The sequence below is a fragment of the Hyla sarda genome, chromosome 2 (genome assembly GCF_029499605.1).
Source record: "Hyla sarda isolate aHylSar1 chromosome 2, aHylSar1.hap1, whole genome shotgun sequence".
Lineage (NCBI taxonomy): Eukaryota > Metazoa > Chordata > Amphibia > Anura > Hylidae > Hyla > Hyla sarda.
In genome coordinates this window covers 181,355,328-181,377,147 of record NC_079190.1, presented here as the reverse complement: position 1 = coordinate 181,377,147, position 21,820 = coordinate 181,355,328, and the positions used below count along the sequence as shown (strand labels likewise).

Here is a 21,820-nt window from a genome sequence, read left to right as displayed (position 1 = left end):
GAAAGCTCACATCAGAGACCTTCAATCAGAAATACTATCAAAGTGGGATCGCTGTCCAGACAACCTTGCAGCTCCCTTGTGCCTGTCAGAACGTACACGCTTAACACTTCGCTGGTGGTTGAACAAGGACAACTTGTCTCGAGGCAACAGCTTCAAGTTGCTAGAACCATGTGTCATCACAACAGACGCATCAAAGTGGGGATGGGGAACCCACTGCAATGGTCGCTGGGTTCAGAAGCGTTGGTCTCCAAGAGAACTGCTGTTTTCTTCCAATCTGAAGGAATTGAGAGCCATAAGATTGGCAGTCATGCATTTCTCACCTCTTGTCAAGAACAGTCCAGTACTAGTCCAGTCAGACAACTCTGTGTCAGTGTATTATCTGCAAAAGCAAGGCGGTACAAGATCTCCAGTGCTTTAAAGCTAATGCAGCAAGTTGATGTCTTGGGCCGAATGTCACCTGTTGTCTCTCTCCGCAGTCCACATAAAAGGGGAGTTGAATTATCAAGCGGACTTCTTGAGCAGGCAAGTTCTAAACCCCAACGAGTGGGAGTTAAATCCAAAATACTTCACTCAGATCGTGAACAGGTGGGGTTGTCCCCAGTGGGACATGATGGCCACCAGGAAGAAAACAAAGCTTAAGAAGTTTTGTTCCCTTTACAGCAAGGATCAACCCGATCATCTGGATGCCCTCACCATGAGTTGGAGAGGTCTTTTCATCTACCTGTTTCCGCCAATTCCTCTTATGAGTCAGATTCTGAACAAGATAATTCTGGACAAGCCATCTGTCTTGTTAAAAGCCCTGTTTTGGCCACACAGAGACTGGTTTCCACTTCTGTTTCGCCTGTCCAACGGAAATTTTTGGAAATTGCCACAGCACGAAGATCTTCTTCTCCAGAGAGGTCTCTACTAGAGATGAGCGAACTTACAGTAAACTCGATTCGTCACGAACTTCTCGGCTCGGCAGTTGATACATTCCTAGGAATGAGTCTCCTAGGACTGTATCCACCTTTTACAGCCCACCGGAGCACCTGAAAGCTGAACTAATTTATGCAGGAAAAGTCATCAACTGCCGAGCCGAGAAGTTTGTGACGAATCAAATTTACTGTAAGTTCGCTCATCTCTAGTCTCTACCATTAACATCTTGATCGACTGCATTTAACGCTGTGGATTTTGAGAGGGCCAAGTTCAGAGCCAAGGGATTGTCTGAAGAAGTCATAGACACCTTGTTGTCTGCCGGTAAACCATCCACAAATCTACTTGTGGTAGGCCTCTGGGGTAGGGGTAGTGTAGTCAGGGTTTTGCTTCAGTATATCAGGGGTTAAGGATAACCCTATTGTTCGTGACGCCAGGCTGAGGGCTAGTATGCTGAGGTAATTCTCCGGCCTATCGCCGCCCTTGCCTGTAACTATAGGTGCATGCATAAAATGACTGAAGGTCCACAAGGTAGTTGAACTTGAACTTGGATAAACTTTACTTAAAGACTTGCGGAACATCCAATGAACAGTAACAGTCTCATTAATACAGTATTCATACACTTCAGTGACTGACAGTTGTTGCGGACCTTGACTTTTGATATAACTCTCTGTATTTAGGGTTATTTGCAAAGATCTGTCCGGATTTAGGGGTTAGATACGGTCCGGTGATCTTGCAGAGTGCTTAGTGAGTGATTACACTCACAGTTTTGTAGCGATCAGCCGTCGCTGCAAGGCTCGTGCCTAAACTCACTAATGACAGCAGCGCAGATCCTTCCCTGTCAATAGCCCACGAGGAAAGAGAGAGAGAGAGTAATGGCCGCTGCGCCCCTATATGGGCAGGGGCAGGGCCGTTTTGGATTGGTCCAAGTCAGCTGTCACTCACCGTTACATAGCCTGATGGGTAAACACCTGACTTCCTCCAAAGGTCCTTGAACTACAAACCATAGAGTCTTTGGAACGCATCATGCGACCCGCAGGTCCTGCGACGCTAACTAGGTAAGTACACTTACTATATAAATATATACATAAAATTTTCATTTTAATTACAAAAGGGGTGACAAGGGGCTAACTAAGGATGAGGACCCCACCTAAACCTAGGGACTCTGACTTTGGGGACCCCACCACAAGGCAACGGAGGCAATCTGGTGCCGGGACACCACATACTCTATTCCAAGTTGTGGAGGAAATTTATGTCCTGGAAGAAGAAGAAAGGTGATCCAGAGATCTTTGCCGGTGGTGCTCCAATTTCTGCAGGATGGCTACTTGAAGGGGTTAAAGCTGAACACGCTTAGAGTGCATGTCACAGCCATTAATTCATTTACAGATGGAAGATTTGCTGGTCCGCCATTAATTACCAGATTCTTCAAGGCTCTTAAAATCTGAGACCAACTATCAAGCCTCCAGTTGCCTCCTGGCATCTGACTTTGGTCCAGAAGAATCTTACACAGCCTCCATTTGAACCAATCTCAGAAGTTGATATCAAGTGGGTCTCATGTAAAGCCTTGTTCCTTGTAGCGGTCACCTCTGCGAAACGCCTGGGAGAATTGCAGGTGCTGTCGTCTAGATCCCCATATACAAAATTCACGCAGGACGGAGTCCTACTCAGAACTGTCCCTTCCTTTGTTCCCAAGGTGGCATCCGACGTGAATGTCAATAAAGAATTTTTTTTGCCTAATTTTTGCCCCTATGAAGATGAAGGAACCAATCTTCAATCACTGGATGTGAAAAAAGTTCTGTTAAGTTATCTGGCAAGAGTGGAGAATTTCCGGATAGATGAAAATCTCTTTGTGTAGTTTGCGGGACCAAGGAAAGGGAAGAAGGCAGCAAAAGATACGCTGGTAAGGTGGATCAAGACTACCATCATGGAAGCCTACAGACTGGAAGTAATGGATCCTCCTTTCCCTTTAAGAGCCCATTCGACACGTGCTACAGCAACCTCCTGGGCTGAAAGAGCACAAGTGCCCTTAAGTGACATCTGTAATGCAGCATTGTGGATGACTTCTTCAACATTCATCAAACACTATCGACTCGACATCCAGGCAAGAGGTCCAGCCTTCAGTACCGGGGTTTCGTCTGCTGCTTTTCAAGATTAAACCCTCCCTTTGTTAGCTGCTAGCGAGCATCCCTACTGTGCTGCCGGATGTCGTAGAAGAAAGTGAAAATTGTTACTTTCTTCGAGACAGAAGGCAGCACATATAACCCACCCAATAACATTCATTTTGTTGCAAATCAGAAAAGAGTCTAGTTATTAACACAATTGCGTGCAGGTGTGCTAAGTATTTATGAGGTATGTCCGTCTGCCATTGGCTGATTCATGTTTGAGTTTTTTTTGTAGATTGGCGGTCCTACTGAGAATAAAAGAGGCCGGGAATATCCCTTCTGTGCTACCTTCTGTCTCGAAGAAAGCAAAATTACGGTAAGTAACAATTTTCACACTTATATATATATATATATATATATATATATATATATATATATAATGTGTGTGTAGATATATACTGGCGCGCACACATATATATATATATATATATATATATATATATATACCCCCTCCCTGCTCATTAATAAAAATATGACCCCGCCAGCGCTTTACTAAAAATATGACCCCGCCAGCGCATTTATATGTATACATCTATACCCCCCCGCCAGCGCCTAATGCGACCCCCGCTGGCGCATTTGTCTTAATTTTCCATTGCAGCGCTATATGTGAATGGTATATCTATCAGAAGGCATCCAGCAGCTGCCGGACTGATGATGCTGATAGATATAATATTCATTCATAGCGCCGGCGGCTGCATATGTTATATAGATGTGCTGGGGGGGCAGACATATAGCATTATCTGCCCCCCACAGTGCTTCTATGTACATATGCAGCCGCTGCGCTATGAATGAATAGTATATCTGTCGGCATCATCGGCTGCACTAATGCGCTATATGTGACAAGTGATGCTGACAGATATACTATTCATTCATAGCACGGCGGCTGCATATGTATATAAAAGCGCTGTGGGGGGGGCAGATAACGCTATAGGTCTGTCCCCTCAGCACATCTATATACATATGCAGCCGCCAGCGCTATGAATGAATAGTATATCTATCAGCATCATCTGGCCGGCGGCTGCTGGATGCGCTGCTGACAGATATACTTGTCACATATAGCGCTGCAATGGATAATTAAGACAAATGCGCTGTGCGACATGTATATCTGTCAGCAGCGCATCCAGCAGCCGCCGGCCGATGAGGGTGTGTGTATATATATATATATATATATCTAAAAGCGCCGGCGGGGGTCATTACTTTATTAATGCGTAGTGGGGGTATATTTTTATAATGCGCTGGGGGCTAGATATATAGCGCTATATATCTTGCCCCCACGACACTTTTAATATACGCATATCATGTCCTGTCACATCGTTCATTTTTAAATTCCCTGCTGGGATCCCTGATTGGCTCCTCAGTACTGGCCATTCAGGGCTCCCAGCGGGGAATTTGAAAATGAAAGGAAAAAATACATCGTGATCGCAGGGTTGTGTGGAGCATGCCGCCCGCTCCCCTGCTTAATAACTTCTGATCAGATCAGGTCTCAGAAGTGAGACCCGGTGCGATCAATCCCACAGCCCCTGTACTACAACCCCCATCATGGAACAGAGTCTGATCCATGATGGGGGTTGTAGAACAAACACTAATGTAGCCTCCCCAGCTGTCTGCAGACTCCCGCAGCCGGGGAACTACTACTTCCATCATGGAAACAAGTCTTTTTCATGATTGTAGTAGTAGTAGTAGCGGCTGTGGGAGTCTTTAACCCCTTAAGGACCATGCCATTTTACACCTTAGGACCAGAGCGTTTTTTGAACATCTGACCACTGTCACTTTAAACATTAATAACTCTGGAATGCTTTTAGTTATCATTCTGATTCCGAGATAGTTTTTTCATGACATATTCTACTTTAACATAGTGGTAAAATTTTGTGATAACTTGCATCCTTTCTTGGTGAAAAATCCCAAAATTTGATGAAAAATTTGAAAATTTTGCCTTTTTCTAACTTTGAAGCTCTCTGCTTGTAAGGAAAATGGATATTCCAAATAATTTTTTTTTATTCACATATACAATATGTCTACTTTATGTTTGCATCATAAAGTTGACATGTTTTTACTTTTGGAAGACACCAGAGGGCTTCAAAGTTCAGCAGCAATTTTCCAATTTTTCACAAAATTTTCAAACTCACTGGCCCTCATTTACTAAGTTTTCCGGGTTGTATTTTTTCTTTTTTCCCACTGATAGCTAGGGCTTTTCACACATATTTACTAATGTGTCGCATGTGAGTGCCGCACAATGTCGCATGGGAGTTATAGTGTCCCAGCAGAATCCCTCTCGGATTCTGACAAGGTACCTGTCAGAATTCATTCCACTCAGAAGTGCGGGAGTGTGAGAAAAGAACTGCTTTCTGTTTGCTGGAGATTATGGCTCCAGCAAACAGAAAGCACATTCCCAAACCCCCTCCTGTCACATTCCCCCCTGAACGAAGCAAGGGGTGCCTTGCGAAACGCGTCATCTCTGTGCCATTTTAAACAATAAACCAGCTTGGCCATCTGTTGTTAATCTGCATCAGACTGCTTTCCTCCAGCGCCGAACCGTGATCCTCACCAGTGAGGGGCTTACACCTCTCCCATCTTCCTACTGCCAGACCATCATCTTTTGATGACCGGGATCGGGACGCCAGGCTGCCGCAGGACTTCTTAGTGAGGAAAATTCTCCTCTACATGCGCATCGCAGTGTTGTGCCTGCAGCACAACACAGCAATGTGAGTGTATCACCTCACCATCTGCCAGACACCTCTTATCACTTCCAGTATATATCATATATCTTTTAATATTTGGGAACATCTACACTTAGAGAGCGCCTTCCCCCTCTCTCCTTCTTTGTTCTCTTTCATATGTACCTCCACATTCCCCCCCTTGTCACATTCCTCTCTCTCCCCCCCCCCCCCCGTCACATTCTTGTACTGCAGTAATACACTGGGTTTCCCGGGCTGATTTCAAATCTTCCACGGGACCTGGGAAACCTAGTGTATTACTGCAGAACAAGACCTCTCTCCATCAGCCAATCACTGGCTTGACACGTGACACCACTGCGGCCAGTGATTGGCTGAAAAGGGAAAGGTCCTACTGTACCAAGAAGAGAGGAAACTCCAGAACACACGGAGACGAATCTGCAGGGGCCGGGACTAGGTGAGCAAAATTTTAATGTTTTATTTTTCTCCCTGCACACTTTGCTCGGTGTTTTCAAGCAGGGTGCCTCCAGCTGTTTTGAAACTACTACTCCCAGCATGCCCGGACAGCCTTTGCCGGTTCGGGCATGCTGAGAGGTGTAGTTTTGCAATAACCGGAGGCACCCTGGTTGGGAAATAGTTTGCACAAACTTGAACACGTTTTTTGCAACAGCTTGCAGCTGTCGGTTAAAAAACAACACAATACCCGAGTAATGTGGTCGGGAAAATTGGTAAATGTGTGTGAAAGTAAGGTTTTTGTCGGAGCACGCCCCTTTTTAGGCTTTTCAGCAAGCCGAGTTGGGTGGTTCGGGAATTAGTTTTGCAACATGTCGCACATTGTCTGCGCCATGGCGCAGACAATGTGCGACAACATAAACCCGACAAATGCTGTTGGTTTGGCGATAGTAAATGAGAGCCACTATTTTTCAGGGACCAGTTCAGGTTTGAAGTGGATTTGAAGGGTCTTCATCTTAGAAATACCCCACAAATGACCCAATTATAAAAACTGCACCCCCCAAAGTATTCAAAATGACATTCAGTCAGCATTTTAACCCTTTAGGTGTTTCACAGGAATAGCAGCAAAGTGAAGGGAAAAAATTTATACTTATATTTGTAGCCCAATTTCTCTTGAGTAAGGACATACCTCATATGTCTATGTAAAGTGTTCGGCGGGCGCAGTAGAGCGTTTTTCTGAAATGGTTTTTGGGGGGCATGTTGCATTTAGGAAGCCCCTATGGTGCCAGAACAGCAAAAAAAAAAAAAAAAAAAACATGCCATACCATTTTGGAAACTAGACCCCTTGAGGAACGTAACAAGGAATTAGGTGAGCCTTAATACCCCACAGGTGTTTCACGACTTTTGCATATGTAAAAAAAAAAAGAATCATTTTTTTCACTAAAATGTGTTTCCCCCCAAATTTCACATTTTTGCAAGGGTTAATAGCAGGAAATACCCCCCAAAATTTGTAACCCCATCTCATCTGAGTATGGAGGTACCCCATAAGTTTACCTGAAGTGCACTACAGGCAAACTACAATGCTCAGAATAGAAGGAGTCATATTTGGCTTTTTGAGAGCAAATTTTGCTCGGGGGCATGTCTCATTTAGGAAGCCCCTATGGTGCCAGGACAGCAAAAAAAACACATGGCATACCATTTTGGAAACTAGACCCCTTGAGGAACGTAACAAGGAATTAGGTGAGCCTTAATACCCCACAGGTGTTTCACGACTTTTGCATATGTAAAAAAAAAAAGAATCATTTTTTTCACTAAAATGTGTTTCCCCCCAAATTTCACATTTTTGCAAGGGTTAATAGCAGGAAATACCCCCCAAATTTGTAACCCCATCTCATCTGAGTATGGAGGAACCCCTATAAGTTGACCTGAAGTGCACTACGGGCGAACTACAATGCTCAGAAGAGAAAGAGTCATATTTGGCTTTTTGAGAGCAAATTTTTCTCGGGGGGCATGTCACATTTAGGAAGCCCCTATGGTGCCAGGACAGCAAAATAACCCCCACATGGCATACCATTTTGGAAACTAGACCCCTTGAGGAACGTAACAATGGGTACAGTGAGCATTTACCCCCACTGGTGTCTGTCAGATCTTTGGAACAGTGGGCTGTACAAAATTTTTAATTTGCACAGCCCACTGTTCCAAAGATCTGTCAGACACCAGTGGGGTGTAAATTCTCACTGCACCCCTCATTACATTCCGTGAGGGGAGTAGTTTCCGAAATGGGGTCACATGTGGTTTTTTTTTTTTTTTGCGTTTGTCAAAACCGCTGTAACAATCAGCCACCCCTGTGCAAATCACCTCAAATGTACATGGTGCACTCTCTTTTCTGGGCCTTGTTGTGCGCCCCCAGAGCACTTTGCGCCCACATATGGGGTATCTCCGTAGTCGGGAGAAACTGCATTACAAATTTTGGGGGGCTTTTTTTCCCTTTTACCTCTTGTCAAAATGAAAAGTATTTTTTTTTTTTTACACTAACATGCTGGTGTAGACCCCAACTTCACCTTTTCATAAGGGGTGAAAGGAGAAAAAGCCCCCCAAAATTTGTTATGCAATTTCTCCCGAGTACGGTGATACCCCATATGTGGCCTTAAACTGTTGCCTTGAAATGCGACAGGGCTCCGAAACGAGAGCGCCATGTGCATTTGAGGCCTGAATTAGGGATTTGCATAGGGGTGGACATAGGGGTATTCTACGCTAGTGATTCCCAAACAGGGGGCCTCCAGCTGTTGCAAAACTCCCAGCATGCTTGGACTGTCAACGGCTGTCCGGCAATACTGGGAGTTGTTGTTTTGCAACAGCTGGAGGCTCCATTTTGGAAACAGTGGCGTACCAGACGTTTTTCATTTTTATTGGAGAGGAGAAGGGAGCTGTGTAGGGGTATGTGTATATGTAGTGTTTTTTACTTATTTTATTTTGTGTAGTGTAGTGTGGTGTTTTTAGGGTACAGTCACACGGGCGGGGGATTACAGCGAGTTTCCCATTGCGAGTTTGAGCTGCCGCGCAAAATTTGCTGCTTCGCAAACTTGCAGCCTGATACTCAGATTCTCCAGCTGTTGCAAAACTACAACTCCCAGCATGCACAGTCTCAGTGCATGCTGGTAGTTATAGTTTTGCAACAGCTGGAGGCACACGGGTTGGGAAACACTGAGTTAGGAAACAGACAATGTCTCCCAATCAGTGTGCCTCCAGTTGTTGCAAAGCTACTACTCCCAAACATTCTCAAGCATGCTGGAAGTAGTAGTTCGGCAACATCTTTAGAGTCAGATGTTGCCAAACTACAACTCCCAGCATGCTTGGAGTTGTAGTTTTGCAAAATCTGGAGGACTACAGTTTGCAGACCACTAATACAGTGGTTTCCAATCTGTGCCCTTCCAGATGTTGCAAAACTACAACTCCCAGCATGCCAAAACTGTCCAGGCATGCTGGGAGTTGTAGTTTTGCAACATCTGGAGGACTACAGTTTGCAGACCACTAATACAGTGGTTTCCAATCTGTGCCCTTCCAGATGTTGCAAAATTACAACTCCCAGCATGCCAAAACTGTCCAGGCATGCTGGGAGTTGTAGTTCTGCAACATCTGAAGGGCCAGATGTTACAGAACTACAACTCCCAGCATACCTGGACAGTAAGGGCATGCTGAGGATGTGTAGTTTTGCAACATCTGGAAGGGCACAGTGGTCTCCAAACTGTGGACCTCCAGATGTTGCAAAACTGCAACTCCCAGCATGCCCAGATGCCAAGGGCTGTCTGGGCATGCTGGGAGTGGTAGTGTAAGGGGACCAGATGGAGCAGTCCAGATCGCTTTACGGCGGTCTGGAATGCTGCAAAGGTCCCGCGAGACCGCCGAGTGGTCCCGGTTCCTGGGTCGTAGTTGGTGTGGAGGCAGTGGTGGTAGTAGGTGTGAAGGGCTGTAGGCAATGGTGGATTGCAGAGGAGGTTTTCTTGATATAAAAAAGGCAAATAAAATCCCCCATCTTTTTATTTTCAACATCCCACATGCTTCGACAGACACAACACCACTTTTGGCAGATACCCAACCTAGAATCCTCCATTCCAGGCAGTGGACCACCTTCCACGATGCCCCACAACTACACCTTCCACCGCAACGCCCTCTAACCACTTACCTCGACAGCTGCTCTCCTTGACATCCTCCTCGCCTCAGTCCATCCAGCGACATGCTCCAGGGTCTTCAGGGACATTGCTCTCCATTCCGCTCTCCCTGACATCCACCTCGCCTCAGTCCATCCATGCAACGATATCTTCCAATCCCATGAGTGGTGGTGGTGTGGGTGGGAAGGTTCCATAGGAAGAAGGTTGTTGGTGTGGAAGTGAGTGGTCCCGGTTCCTGGGTGGTAATTGGTGTGAAGGGCTGGTGGCAGTGGTGGTAGTTGGTGTGGAGGCAGTGGTGGTAGTTGGTGTGAAGGGTTGGAGGCAATGGTGGATTGCAGAGGAGGTTTTCTTGATATAAAAAAAACCAAAACGGCAAATAAAATCCCCCATCTTTTTATTTTCAACATCCCACATGCTTCAACAGACACAACAACACTTTTGGCAGATACCCAACCTAGAATCCTCCATTCCAGGCAGTGGACCACCTTCCATGATGCCCCACAGCTACACCTTCCTCCGCAACGCCCTCTAACCACTTACCTCGACAACTGCTCTCCTTGACATCCTCCTCGCCTCAGTCCACCATGCCCCACAACTACACCTTCCTCCAACCACTTACCTCGACAACTGCTCTCCTTGACATCCTCCTCGCCTCAGTCCACCTTCCACGATGCCCCACAACTACACCTTCCTCCAACCACTTACCTCGACAACTGCTCTCCTTGACATCAACCTCGCCTCAGTCCATCCATGCACCGATATCTTCCAATCCCACGAGCCACCACTCTCCAATCCACCAGACATCTCAGGTTCTCACGATCCATCTCTTTTAACAGCTGCCATCTTCAGGGTCTTGACAGGATTCAAACTCACAACCTCTTTGCTCCAAGGCGGCTGCTCTAATCACTATGCCGTGGGAGCCGCTTGTCAGGCATATGCGGCGACCAAGGTCTTGGCCTGTTTTGGCACACAGAGCAACTGCACAGAGGAAAGGGGGGGGGGACTCCAACCTAAGGTGGAACTAGCTCTCAACTGGCTATGTCAAGATTTGAACCAAGGACCTCTTGATCTGCAGTTAAATGCTCTACCACTGAGCTATACCCCCGCAACATGCAGCTCATCTGTACCTCAACATTTTTAATTTTCTGCAATAAACTACATATGTGGGATACGGTTAAGCTTGTAAAGAAAAAAAATGTGTGTTACGGGCACTCGGACCTCTTTACATGCAGTCAAATGCTCTACCACTGAGCTTCAGCCCCACAACATGTGGCTTGTTTGTACCTCAACGTTCCCTCCAGCCCTTCACACCAACTACCACCACTGCCTCCAGCCCTTCACCCCACCACCCAGGGCCACTCACTTCCACACCAACAACCTTCTTCCTATGGCGCCTCCCCCCCCCACCACCACTACATATGTGGGATATGGTTAAGTCGTAAAGCAAAAAAATGTGTGTTAGGGGGCACTCGAATTTGAGCCAAGGACCTCTTGATCTGCAGTCAAATGCTCTACCACTGAGCTATACCCCCGCAACACATGGCTTGCCAGGGTAACCGCACAGAGGGGGGATTCGAAGCTAAGTCCGAACTAGCTCTCGGCTTGGCTGTACTGTCCCAGTCAAATGTATATGAACCGGTGGGGAAAAAAATGATTTTGTCAAAACAGGCCAAGACCACAGTCATCCTTGCCAGTTTCCATGAAGCTCTCATGGTCTAGTGGTTAGAGCTGCTGCCTTGGAGCAGAGAGGTTGTGAGTTCAAGTCCTGTGAACACCCTGAAGCTCGTTTGGAGAAATTGTGGCAGCAGAGTGTGGAAGCGGAGGTGTGTGTGTGTGTGTGTGTGTGTGTGTGTGTGTGTGTGTAGTGGTTGATGGTCGGGCACCCATAAGGTGTTGGAGAAGGAGCTCTGGTGTGGATGGCTGTGGTAGCTGGTATGTGAGTGTGGGTGGGAAGATTCCATAGGAAGAAGGTTGGGTGGTAGTTGGTGTGAAGGGCTGGTGTCAATGGTGGTAGCTGGTGTGGAGGCAGTGGTGGTAGTTGGTGTGAAGGGCTGGAGGCAATGGTGGATTGCAGAGGAGGTTTTCTTGATATAAAAAAAAAAAAAAAAAAAAAAAAAGGCAAATAAAATCCCCCATCTTTTTATTTTCAACATCCCACATGCTTCAACAGACACAACACCACTTTTGGCAGATCCCCAACCTAGAATCCTCCATTCCAGGCAGTGGACCACCTTCCACGATGCCCCACAACTACACCTTCCTCCGCAACGCCCTCTAACCACTTACCTCGACAACTGCTCTCCTTGACATCCTCCTCGCCTCAGTCCATCCAGCGACATGCTCCAGGGTCTTCAGGGACATTGCTCTCCATTCCGCTCTTCCTGACATCCACCTCGCCTCAGTCCATCCATGCACCGATATCTTCCAATCCCATGAGTGGTGGTGGTGTGGGTGGGAAGGTTCCATAGGAAGAAGGTTGTTGGTGTGGAAGTGAGTGGTCCCGGTAATTGGTGTGAAGGGCTGGTGGCAGTGGTGGTAGTTGGTGTGGAGGCAGTGGTGGTAGTTGGTGTGAAGGGTTGGAGGCAATGGTGGATTGCAGAGGAGGTTTTCTTGATATAAAAAAAAAACAAAAAACAAAAAAAAGGCAAATAAAATCCCCATCTTTTTATTTTCAACATCCCACATGCTTCAACAGACACAACACCACTTTTGGCAGATCCCCAACCTAGAATCCTCCATTCCAGGCAGTGGACCACCTTCCACGATGCCCCACAACTACACCTTCCTCCGCAACGCCCTCTAACCACTCACCTCGACAACTGCTCTCCTTGACATCCTCCTCGCCTCAGTCCACCTTCCACGATGCCCCACAACTACACCTTCCTCCAACCACTTACCTCGACAACTGCTCTCCTTGACATCCTCCTCGCCTCAGTCCACCTTCCACAATGCCCCACAACTACACCTTCCTCCAACCACTTACCTCGACAACTGCTCTCCTTGACATCCACCTCGCCTCAGTCCATCCATGCACCGATATCTTCCAATCCACCAGACATCCCAGGTTCTCACGATCCATCTCTTTTAACAGTTGCCATCTTCAGGATCTTGACAGGATTCGAACTCACAACCTCTTCGCTCCAAGGCGGCTGCTCTAACCACTATGCCGTGGGAGCTGCTTGTCAGGCATATGCGGCGACCAAGGTCTTGGCCTGTTTTGGCACACAGAGCAACTGCACAGAGGAAAGGGGGGGGGGGGGGGGACTCCAACCTAAGGTGGAGCTAGCTCTCAACTGGCTATGTCAAGATCTCTGAATGCTAAGTGGTTAGCCTTGCCACCTTACAGTGTGAAGGTGGTGGGTTCAATCTATAAATGTAACTTAGATGTAAGTTTTGTCAAACCACAAAAAGATCAAAGAGTTACATTCGTAGATCTTAAAGTGATACTCGTGTGTCAATTTTTTTTTTTTAAATTAACTGGTGCCAAAAAGTTAGACAGATTAGTAAATGACTTGTATTTAAAGCTCTTTACTCTTATCAGCTGCTTTATACTACAGAGGAAGTTCTATGGTTCTTTTCTGTCTGACCACAATGCCCCACCAAGAAAAAATTGTGCATTAGCGGGCATTTGTATTTGAACCAAGGACCTCTTGAACCTCTGCGCTCCAGGGTGGCTGCTCATCAACTGGATGAGGCGACCAAAATCTTGCAGTGCAAAGCTAGTGGGGGTCTGCTATAAACAACATATGTAGGATGTGGTTAAGCTGTAAAAAAAAGCATGCATGTGTTAGGGGGCACTCGGATTTGAACCAAGGACCTCTTGATCTGCAGTCAAATGCTCTACCACTGAGCTATACCCCCGCAACATGCAGCTCATCTGTACCTCAACATTTTTAATTTTCTGCAATAAACGACATATGTGGGATACGGTTAAGCTTGTAAAGAAAAAAAATGTGTGTTACGGGCACTCGGACCTCTTTACATGCAGTCAAATGCTCTACCACTGAGCTTCAGCCCCACAACATGTGGCTTGTTTGTACCTCAACGTTGCCTCCAGCCCTTCACACCAACTACCACCACTGCCTCCAGCCCTTCACCCCACCACCCAGGGCCACTCCCTTCCACACCAACAACCTTCTTCCTATGGCGCCTCCCCCCACCACCACCACTACATATGTAGGATATGGTTAAGTCGTAAAGCAAAAAAATGTGTGTTAGGGGGCACTCGGATTTGAGCCAAGGACCTCTTGATCTGCAGTCAAATGCTCTACCACTGAGCTATACCCCCGCAACACATGGCTTGCCAGGGTAACCGCACAGAGGGGGGATTCGAAGCTAAGTCCGAACTAGCTCTCGGCTTGCCTGTACTATCCCAGTCAAATGTATATGAACCGGTGGGGAAAAAAATGATTTTGTCAAAACAGGCCAAGACCACAGTCATCCTTGCTAGTTTCCATGAAGCTCTCATGGTCTAGTGGTTAGAGCTGCTGCCTTAAAGCAGAGAGGTTGTGAGTTCAAGTCCTGTGAACACCCTGAAGCTCGTTTGGAGAAATTGTGGCAGCAGAGAGTGTGTGTGTGTGTGTGTGTGTGTGTGTGTGTGTGTGTGTGTGTGTGAAGTGGTTGATGGTCGGGCACCCATAAGGTGTTGGAGAAGGAGCTCTGGTGTGGATGGCTGTGGTAGCTGGTATGTGAGTGTGGGTGGGAAGATTCCATAGGAAGAAGGTTGTTGGTGTGGAAGTTAGTGATCCCGGTTCCTGGGTGGTAGTTGGTGTGAAGGGCTGGTGGCAATGGTGGTAGCTGGTGTGGAGGCAGTGGTGGTAGTTGGTGTGAAGGGCTGGAGGCAATGGTGGATTGCAGAGGAGGTTTTCTTGATATAAAAAAAAAAAGGCAAATAAAATCCCCCATCTTTTTATTTTCAACATCCCACATGCTTCGACAGACACAACACCACTTTTGGCAGATCCCCAACCTAGAATCCTCCATTCCAGGCAGTGGACCACCTTCCACGATGCCCCACAACTACACCTTCCTCCGCAACGCCCTCTAACCACTCACCTCGACAACTGCTCTCCTTGACATCCTCCTCGCCTCAGTCCACCTTCCACGATGCCCCACAACTACACCTTCCTCCAACCACTTACCTCGACAACTGTGTGTGTGTGTGTGTGTGTGTGTGTGTGAAGTGGTTGATGGTCGGGCACCCATAAGGTGTTGGAGAAGGAGCTCTGGTGTGGATGGCTGTGGTAGCTGGTATGTGAGTGTGGGTGAGAAGATTCCATAGGAAGAAGGTTGTTGGTGTGGAAGTGAGTGGTCCCGGTTCCTGGGTGGTAGTTGGTGTGAAGGGCTGGTGGCAATGGTGGTAGCTGGTGTGGAGGCAGTGGTGGTAGAAGGTGGTCCACTGCCTGGAATGGAGCTATACCCCCGCAACATGCAGCTCATCTGTACCTCAACATTTTTAATTTTCTGCAATAAACTACATATGTGGGATACGGTTAAGCTTGTAAAGAAAAAAAATGTGTGTTACGGGTACTCGGACCTCTTTACATGCAGTCAAATGCTCTACCACTGAGCTTCAGCCCCACAACATGTGGCTTGTTTGTACCTCAACGTTGCCTCCAGCCCTTCACACCAACTACCACCACTGCCTCCAGCCCTTCACCCCACCACCCAGGGCCACTCCCTTCCACACCAACAACCTTCTTCCTATGGCGCCTCCCCCCACCACCACCACTACATATGTAGGATATGGTTAAGTCGTAAAGCAAAAAAATGTGTGTTAGGGGGCACTCGGATTTGAGCCAAGGACCTCTTGATCTGCAGTCAAATGCTCTACCACTGAGCTATACCCCCGCAACACATGGCTTGCCAGGGTAACCGCACAGAGGGGGGATTCGAAGCTAAGTCCGAACTAGCTCTCGGCTTGCCTGTACTATCCCAGTCAAATGTATATGAACCGGTGGGGAAAAAAATGATTTTGTCAAAACAGGCCAAGACCACAGTCATCCTTGCTAGTTTCCATGAAGCTCTCATGGTCTAGTGGTTAGAGCTGCTGCCTTGGAGCAGAGAGGTTGTGAGTTCAAGTCCTGTGAACACCCTGAAGCTCGTTTGGAGAAATTGTGGCAGCAGAGAGTGTGTGTGTGTGTGTGTGTGTGTGTGTGTGTGTGTGTGTGTGTGTGTGTGAAGTGGTTGATGGTCGGGCACCCATAAGGTGTTGGAGAAGGAGCTCTGGTGTGGATGGCTGTGGTAGCTGGTATGTGAGTGTGGGTGGGAAGATTCCATAGGAAGAAGGTTGTTGGTGTGGAAGTTAGTGATCCCGGTTCCTGGGTGGTAGTTGGTGTGAAGGGCTGGTGGCAATGGTGGTAGCTGGTGTGGAGGCAGTGGAGGCAGTGGTGGTAGTTGGTGTGAAGGGCTGGAGGCAATGGTGGATTGCAGAGGAGGTTTTCTTGATATAAAAAAAAAAAAAAAAAGGCAAATAAAATCCCCCATCTTTTTATTTTCAACATCCCACATGCTTCGACAGACACAACACCACTTTTGGCAGATCCCCAACCTAGAATCCTCCATTCCAGGCAGTGGACCACCTTCCACGATGCCCCACAACTACACCTTCCTCCGCAACGCCCTCTAACCACTTACTTACCTCGACAACTGCTCTCCTTGACATCCTCCTCGCCTCAGTCCATCCAGCGACATGCTCCAGGGTCTTCAGGGACATTGCTCTCCATTCCGCTCTTCCTGACATCCACCTCGCCTCAGTCCATCCATGCACCGATATCTTCCAATCCCATGAGTGGTGGTGGTGTGGGTGGGAAGGTTCCATAGGAAGAAGGTTGTTGGTGTGGAAGTGAGTGGTCCCGGTAATTGGTGTGAAGGGCTGGTGGCAGTGGTGGTAGTTGGTGTGGAGGCAGTAGTGGTAGTTGGTGTGAAGGGCTGGAGGCAATGGTGGATTGCAGAGGAGGTTTTCTTGATATAAAAAAAAAAAAAAAAGGCAAATAAAATCCCCCATCTTTTTATTTTCAACATCCCACATGCTTCGACAGACACAACACCACTTTTGGCAGATCCCCAACCTAGAATCCTCCTTTCCAGGCAGTGGACCACCTTCTTACGATGCCCCACAACTACACCTTCCTCCGCAACGCCCTCTAACCACTTACTTACCTCGACAACTGCTCTCCTTGACATCCTCCTCGCCTCAGTCCATCCAGCGACATGCTCCAGGGTCTTCAGGGACATTGCTCTCCATTCCGCTCTTCCTGACATCCACCTCGCCTCAGTCCATCCATGCACCGATATCTTCCAATCCCATGAGTGGTGGTGGTGTGGGTGGGAAGGTTCCATAGGAAGAAGGTTGTTGGTGTGGAAGTGAGTGGTCCCGGTAATTGGTGTGAAGGGCTTGTGGCAGTGGTGGTAGTTGGTGTGGAGGCAGTAGTGGTAGTTGGTGTGAAGGGTTGGAGGCAATGGTGGATTGCAGAGGAGGTTTTCTTGATAAAAAAACAAAACAAAAAAAAAAAAAGGCAAATAAAATCCCCCATCTTTTTATTTTCAACATCCCACATGCTTCGACAGACACAACACCACTTTTGGCAGATCCCCAACCTAGAATCCTCCATTCCAGGCAGTGGACCACCTTCCACGATGCCCCACAACTACACCTTCCTCCGCAACACCCTCTAACCACTCACCTCGACAACTGCTCTCCTTGACATCCTCCTCGCCTCAGTCCACCTTCCACGATGCCCCACAACTACACCTTCCTCCAACCACTTACCTCGACAACTGTGTGTGTGTGTGTGTGTGTGTGTGAAGTGGTTGATGGTCGGGCACCCATAAGGTGTTGGAGAAGGAGCTCTGGTGTGGATGGCTGTGGTAGCTGGTATGTGAGTGTGGGTGAGAAGATTCCATAGGAAGAAGGTTGTTGGTGTGGAAGTGAGTGGTCCCGGTTCCTGGGTGGTAGTTGGTGTGAAGGGCTGGTGGCAATGGTGGTAGCTGGTGTGGAGGCAGTGGTGGTAGAAGGTGGTCCACTGCCTGGAATGGAGCTATACCCCCGCAACATGCAGCTCATCTGTACCTCAACATTTTTAATTTTCTGCAATAAACTACATATGTGGGATACGGTTAAGCTTGTAAAGAAAAAAAATGTGTGTTACGGGTACTCGGACCTCTTTACATGCAGTCAAATGCTCTACCACTGAGCTTCAGCCCCACAACATGTGGCTTGTTTGTACCTCAACGTTGCCTCCAGCCCTTCACACCAACTACCACCACTGCCTCCAGCCCTTCACCCCACCACCCAGGGCCACTCCCTTCCACACCAACAACCTTCTTCCTATGGCGCCTCCCCCCACCACCACCACTACATATGTAGGATATGGTTAAGTCGTAAAGCAAAAAAATGTGTGTTAGGGGGCACTCGGATTTGAGCCAAGGACCTCTTGATCTGCAGTCAAATGCTCTACCACGGAGCTATACCCCCGCAACACATGGCTTGCCAGGGTAACCGCACAGAGGGGGGATTCGAAGCTAAGTCCGAACTAGCTCTCGGCTTGCCTGTACTATCCCAGTCAAATGTATATGAACCGGTGGGGAAAAAAATGATTTTGTCAAAACAGGCCAAGACCACAGTCATCCTTGCTAGTTTCCATGAAGCTCTCATGGTCTAGTGGTTAGAGCTGCTGCCTTAAAGCAGAGAGGTTGTGAGTTCAAGTCCTGTGAACACCCTGAAGCTCGTTTGGAGAAATTGTGGCAGCAGAGAGTGTGTGTGTGTGTGTGTGTGTGTGTGTGTGTGTGTGTGTGTGTGTGTGTGTGTGAAGTGGTTGATGGTCGGGCACCCATAAGGTGTTGGAGAAGGAGCTCTGGTGTGGATGGCTGTGATAGCTGGTATGTGAGTGTGGGTGGGAAGATTCCATAGGAAGAAGGTTGTTGGTGTGGAAGTGAGTGGTCCCGGTTCCTGGGTGGTAGTTGGTGTGAAGGGCTGGTGGCAATGGTGGTAGCTGGTGTGGAGGCAGTGGTGGTAGTTGGTGTGAAGGGCTGGAGGCAATGGTGGATTGCAGAGGAGGTTTTCTTGATATAAAAAAAAAAGGCAAATAAAATCCCCCATCTTTTTATTTTCAACATCCCACATGCTTCGACAGACACAACACCACTTTTGGCAGATCCCCAACCTAGAATCCTCCATTCCAGGCAGTGGACCACCTTCCACGATGCCCCACAACTACACCTTCCTCCGCAACGCCCTCTAACCACTTACTTACCTCGACAACTGCTCTCCTTGACATCCTCCTCGCCTCAGTCCATCCAGCGACATGCTCCAGGGTCTTCAGGGACATTGCTCTCCATTCCGCTCTTCCTGACATCCACCTCGCCTCAGTCCATCCATGCACCGATATCTTCCAATCCCATGAGTGGTGGTGGTGTGGGTGGGAAGGTTCCATAGGAAGAAGGTTGTTGGTGTGGAAGTGAGTGGTCCCGGTAATTGGTGTGAAGGGCTGGTGGCAGTGGTGGTAGTTGGTGTGGAGGCAGTAGTGGTAGTTGGTGTGAAGGGCTGGAGGCAATGGTGGATTGCAGAGGAGGTTTTCTTGATATAAAAAAAAAAAAAAAAAAAAAGGCAAATAAAATCCCCCATCTTTTTATTTTCAACATCCCACATGCTTCGACAGACACAACACCACTTTTGGCAGATCCCCAACCTAGAATCCTCCATTCCAGGCAGTGGACCACCTTCCACGATGCCCCACAACTACACCTTCCTCCGCAACGCCCTCTAACCACTTACTTACCTCGACAACTGCTCTCCTTGACATCCTCCTCGCCTCAGTCCATCCAGCGACATGCTCCAGGGTCTTCAGGGACATTGCTCTCCATTCCGCTCTTCCTGACATCCACCTCGCCTCAGTCCATCCATGCACCGATATCTTCCAATCCCATGAGTGGTGGTGGTGTGGGTGGGAAGGTTCCATAGGAAGAAGGTTGTTGGTGTGGAAGTGAGTGGTCCCGGTAATTGGTGTGAAGGGCTGGTGGCAGTGGTGGTAGTTGGTGTGGAGGCAGTAGTGGTAGTTGGTGTGAAGGGTTGGAGGCAATGGTGGATTGCAGAGGAGGTTGTCTTGATAAAAAAAAAAAACAAAACAAAAAAAAGGCAAATAAAATCCCCCATCTTTTTATTTTCAACATCCCACATGCTTCGACAGACACAACACCACTTTTGGCAGATCCCCAACCTAGAATCCTCCATTCCAGGCAGTGGACCACCTTCCACGATGCCCCACAACTACACCTTCCTCCGCAACGCCCTCTAACCACTCACCTCGACAACTGCTCTCCTTGACGTCCTCCTCGCCTCAGTCCACCTTCCACGATGCCCCACAACTACACCTTCCTCCAACCACTTACCTCGACAACTGCTCTCCTTGACATCTTCCTCGCCTCAGTCCACCTTCCACAATGCCCCACAACTACACCTTCCTCCAACCACTTACCTCGACAACTGCTCTCCTTGACATCCACCTCGCCTCAGTCCATCCATGCACCGATATCTTCCAATCCACCAGACATCCCAGGTTCTCACGATCCATCTCTTTTAACAGCTGCCATCTTCAGGGTCTTGACAGGATTCGAACTCACAACCTCTTCGCTCCAAGGCGGCTGCTCTAACCACTATGCCGTGGGAGCTGCTTGTCAGGCATATGCGGCGACCAAGGTCTTGGCCTGTTTTGGCACACAGAGCAACTGCACAGAGGAAAGGGGGGGGGGGGGGGACTCCAACCTAAGGTGGAGCTAGCTCTCAACTGGCTATGTCAAGATCTCTGAATGCTAAGTGGTTAGCCTTGCCACCTTACAGTGTGAAGGTGGTGGGTTCAATCTATAAATGTAACTTAGATGTAAGTTTTGTCAAACCACAAAAAGATCAAAGAGTTACATTCGTAGATCTTAAAGGGATACTCGTGTGTCAATTTTTTTTTTTTAAATTAACTGGTGCCAAAAAGTTAGACAGATTAGTAAATGACTTGTATTTAAAGCTCTTTACTCTTATCAGCTGCTTTATACTACAGAGGAAGTTGTATGGTTCTTTTCTGTCTGACCACAATGCCCCACCAAGAAAAAATTGTGCATTAGCGGGCATTTGTATTTGAACCAAGGACCTCTTGAACCTCTGCGCTCCAGGGTGGCTGCTCATCAACTGGATGAGGCGACCAAAATCTTGCAGTGCAAAGCTAGTGGGGGTCTGCTATAAACAACATATGTAGGATGTGGTTAAGCTGTAAAAAAAAGCATGCATGTGTTAGGGGGCACTCGGATTTGAACCAAGGACCTCTTGATCTGCAGTCAAATGCTCTACCACTGAGCTATACCCCCGCAACATGCAGCTCATCTGTACCTCAACATTTTTAATTTTCTGCAATAAACTACATATGTGGGATACGGTTAAGCTTGTAAAGAAAAAAAATGTGTGTTACGGGCACTCGGACCTCTTTACATGCAGTCAAATGCTCTACCACTGAGCTTCAGCCCCACAACATGTGGCTTGTTTGTACCTCAACGTTGCCTCCAGCCCTTCACACCAACTACCACCACTGCCTCCAGCCCTTCAGCCCACCACCCAGGGCCACTCACTTCCACACCAACAACCTTCTTCCTATGGCGCCTCCCCCCCACCACCACCACTACATATGTAGGATATGGTTAAGTCGTAAAGCAAAAAAATGTGTGTTAGGGGGCACTCGGATTTGAGCCAAGGACCTCTTGATCTGCAGTCAAATGCTCTACCACTGAGCTATACCCCCGCAACACATGGCTTGCCAGGGTAACCGCACAGAGGGGGGATTCGAAGCTAAGTCCGAACTAGCTCTCGGCTTGCCTGTACTATCCCAGTCAAATGTATATGAACCGGTGGGGAAAAAAATGATTTTGTCAAAACAGGCCAAGACCACAGTCATCCTTGCTAGTTTCCATGAAG

The 21,820-nt window shown here is 47.8% G+C and overlaps 5 non-coding genes across 5 annotated transcripts; all 5 read right to left on the bottom strand.

The window, feature by feature from the left end:
• Positions 1-13,656: 13,656 nt before the first annotated feature.
• TRNAC-GCA (transfer RNA cysteine (anticodon GCA)) lies at positions 13,657-13,728 on the bottom strand. The gene has a single exon. It is a non-coding gene; the product is annotated as a tRNA-Cys (tRNA).
• Positions 13,729-14,083: 355 nt separating this feature from the next.
• Positions 14,084-14,155, bottom strand: TRNAC-GCA (transfer RNA cysteine (anticodon GCA)). The gene has a single exon. It is a non-coding gene; the product is annotated as a tRNA-Cys (tRNA).
• Positions 14,156-15,645: 1,490 nt separating this feature from the next.
• TRNAC-GCA (transfer RNA cysteine (anticodon GCA)) lies at positions 15,646-15,717 on the bottom strand. Its single transcript has one exon. It is a non-coding gene; the product is annotated as a tRNA-Cys (tRNA).
• Positions 15,718-21,147: 5,430 nt separating this feature from the next.
• On the bottom strand, positions 21,148-21,219 carry TRNAC-GCA (transfer RNA cysteine (anticodon GCA)). The gene has a single exon. It is a non-coding gene; the product is annotated as a tRNA-Cys (tRNA).
• Positions 21,220-21,575: 356 nt separating this feature from the next.
• On the bottom strand, positions 21,576-21,647 carry TRNAC-GCA (transfer RNA cysteine (anticodon GCA)). The gene has a single exon. It is a non-coding gene; the product is annotated as a tRNA-Cys (tRNA).
• Positions 21,648-21,820: the final 173 nt, after the last annotated feature.